Genomic DNA, 4,058 nt, shown 5'->3' with positions numbered 1-4,058 from the left:
GTGGAATTTTATCGAGGCGCAGATTCGCTACACAATACCAGAGGAGCTAATCGAAGGCACCGTGGTTGGAAATATCGCCAAAGACCTGGATTTAAAATTATCTGACGTTTTTGAAAGGAAATTACATATTACTGACGAATCTGGTAAACAGTATTTTACTGTGGATCCAGCAAAAGGTGAACTGATTGTAAAAGTGAGAATTGACAGAGAGGATTTATGCGGCCAAAACGCGATTTGCATTCTCCCTCTAGAAGCAGTGGTTGAAAATCCTTTGCAATTGTATCGTATAGAAATAGAAATCCAGGACATTAACGATAATTACCCGATTTTTAAAAATAAGGAAAAGGTTTTAAATATATCAGAGTCAATCGCGCCTGGTGCGAGATTCCGTGTAGAATCAGCCCAGGATTTTGACGTTGGCTCACATTCGCTGCGTACGTACACACTAAGTAAAAACGATCATTTTCTGTTAGATATAAAATTATCTAAAGATGGTTTTCAGATACCAGAATTGGTATTAGAAAAATCGTTGGACAGAGAAAAGCAGTCAACGGTTAGTGTAACGCTGACTGCCATAGATGGAGGAAAACCTGCTAGATCTGGCACAGCAAAAATCACAGTTCATGTGCTTGACATAAATGATAATCCTCCAGTTTTTGAAAAAGCTCAATATGATGCAAAAATTGAAGAAAACACGTCTCCAGGAGTGATAGTGGTAACCGTAAGAGCGATAGATTTAGATGACGATGCAAACAAAGAAATTAGCTACTATTTTGGTCCAGACACATCAGAAATGCTTAAGAATTTGCTTTCAGTTGACCCAGTTACTGGTGAAGTAAAAGTACAAGACAAAATAGATTATGAATCAGACATATCCTTTAATTTTGATATGGTGGCCAAAGATAAAGGCACGCCACCAATGGAGGGTGTTTGCAGTGTCCATTTGGAAATTTTAGACTTGAACGATAACGTGCCAGAGATCGTACTGAAATCATCACCCAGTCCTGTCCGAGAAGACGCTCCTGGTGGAACAGTTGTAGCTTTAATAAGTGCAAAAGATTTAGACAAAGGCAATAATGGTAAGGTTACACTGACTATTTTGCCAGGCGTCCCGTTTTCTTTGAAACCCTCAATTACAAATCATTACGCATTAATCACAAATCAAAAACTAGACCGAGAAGCGCACTCTACGTATAAAGTCGTAATTGTTGCCACTGATTCTGGATCACCACAACTTACATCTAAGCAGGAAATACTTGTCACTGTTTTAGATGTTAATGATAATCCGCCTGTTTTTGCGCAACTATCATATGTGGTACACGTTAAAGAAAACAGTGCAGCTGGGTCAATATTGTGTTCAGTCTCAGCTTCTGATCCAGATCAAGGAGAAAACGCAAAAATTTCTTATTCAGTAACGGACTCTAGAATAATTGACACGCCAATATCATCGTACATATACATTAACTCTGATAACGGCAGTATCTTTAGCATGCACCCATTTGACCATGAGAAAATTAAAGTATTTCAGATCCAAGTTCAGGCAAAAGATCACGGCTCTCCTTCTTTAAGCAGTAACGCCACAGTTTCTGTGTTCATCGTGGACCAGAACGACAACGTCCCCTCTGTTATTTACCCCTCCGCACTTATGGGCTTTGTCTCTCATCAGAGGATGCCCCGCTCCGCTAAAGCAGGACACCTCGTTACTAAAGTCACAGCAGTGGACGCTGACTCGGGCCATAACGCCTGGATTTCTTATTGGTTAGCCGAAGCCACGGACTCGTCTCTGTTCACTGTTAATTTACATACAGGAGAGGTGAGGACCAAGCGTTCTGTTTCAGATCAGGATGAATCCTCTCAGAGACTCATCATAGGTATAAAGGACAACGGAGAACCGGTGCAGTCCACCACAGTCACGGTGGATATTCTGATAGAGGACGCCTTTCATGAGCCCATCTCAGACTATCGAAAGAAAAATACAGAACCCGATAAGAAAAGTGGGAAAATCACCTTGTATCTCATCATATCTGTTGCTTCTGTGTCTTTGCTGTGTTTGGCGACATTTTTCGTTTTGTTGGTGAAATGCGCTCGAAGCAGTAGAAGCAGCTCGAGCTGCTGTATCAGACGGACCGATTCTGGATATAAAAACCCCAACAACCTGCAGATCCAGCTCAATACTGACGGGCCCATTAAGTATGTGGAGGTTCTGGGAGGAGACGTGATGTCTCAGAGTCAGTCCTTCGGTTCCTATCTGTCTCCGATGTCAGAATTCAGTGATTTTACACTCGTTAAACCCAGCAGCACCACAGACTTTACAAACACGTTAAGCGTTCTCGACGCATCATTACCTGACAGCACGTGGAAGTTTGAAAGCCAACAGGTGAGAAACAAAACTCAGAAAGCTAATGTGTGTTGATTTCAGAATCAAAATGTTAAACGAGTTTCGTTTTGTAATACACAGGTGAAGCTATAATTTATTTGCATTATTGTATCTAAAGTTTTTATTTCGTCCTCAAATTCAAATATCAAAACACCTCAGTTATTTAAGACGCAATTTACAGTGCAACTTATGTAGTACTCACATTCACTGCAAAATATACGGTCCTAAAACAAGTTACCTTATTAAATGGCTAAGAGAATTTTAAAACTTTACAAAGTTATGGTTAAATATGACCTTTAAAGATAATTATAATATATATTTGTTTAATACGTATTATTACTTTTTTTAACATGTTCACTTATTTTGTTAAATAATGAAAATACTAATAACCACAACAACAATAGTACAGTACAATAATAATGTGTAACAGTAAAAGATGTGATTCGTAGCGAAAGCCTGGAGAGATAGAGGTATGCATTGGAGAGAGTGAAAAGTCAGCAGAAGTCAAACTGAGTACAATAAGAGGAAGAGCCGTGGAAAGGTGAAGTTGCAGGAATTTAAGGTGGTTCGAGTGGATAGGTTTAAGGCAGTGACACTCACAAAAATATAGAACAAGGAACTGGAGATTGTAGAGATAAAGTTACTGTGATTCTCATTGGAAGTAACAAGGATGTACAAGTTTAAAAACAAGGTTAGACAAGGCAAGATTGAGATGCCTTGGGTATGCGCAGAGGAGTGATGAGAGTTGTATGGGGAGAAGAGTGCTGAGGATTGAACTGCCAAGCTGGGCAGTGCATGTAGGATGGTTTGGAGACAAAGTTAGGAAGACAAGATTGAGATGCTTTGGGCATGTGCAGAGGAGGGATGAGGACAGGACAAGATAAAGACAAGTAAGCTGATGTAGCGAGCCCTAACACAAGGAACCAAGATAACAACAGTAACAATAATAATAATAATATGGTGTACCCTAACTTTATTATTGTTTAAGTGGTCATATTTTAAAACCTTAAATGTTAAACCTTTTTCTGTGCATTATTAGAAAGAACAGTACACCTTAATTAAATAAATGCTTTATTCTTTAAGACATAGCATCAGGTTTGCTACCAGCTATATTAGACAATGCATCCTTTTATTTGTTAAAAAGTATTTTTCTTCACAACTTCAGTGAAGTTGTTTGCAAAAGAGAATATTTTACATTTATGTTTATTTGCAGATTTTATATTTGCTCTTCTCATTTTTTTGAAAAACAATATAGCAAAAGGCCTGGTTCTGTAAGCAACTGAACACTATCCAACCTTTATTGTTTTTTATTATTATCATTATTATTATTATTATTAACTTATTGATACTAAAAACCGTGCTGCTTAGAGGCAAGCATAAGACAGTAAGGAATAGAGCCCACTGTGGCTTTAAGATGCATCCTGTCAACCATTGGAGGAGCAGCATCTAAGCTCCACGCCAATAGTGTGTAAGACTGTACAAAGGGATCTGCTCCCTCCCCCATCTCAGCAGCAGTACAATGGTAAGGCTGTCGAGGAAGAGGGTGCTCGCTTTGTATTGGCTATGCTATTCGCTGTATAACAGACGGGTAGGAATATTTGGATACGTGGTTTTAACATGAGGATTAACATTGCGGTTATCTGTGGATTTAAAGAAAAGATTTACTAATGGAAAAAGGAAA

Source organism: Trichomycterus rosablanca, chromosome 18 (assembly GCF_030014385.1).
Source record: "Trichomycterus rosablanca isolate fTriRos1 chromosome 18, fTriRos1.hap1, whole genome shotgun sequence".
Taxonomy (NCBI): Eukaryota; Metazoa; Chordata; class Actinopteri; order Siluriformes; family Trichomycteridae; genus Trichomycterus; species Trichomycterus rosablanca.
Note: the sequence above shows the minus strand (reverse complement) of the source record.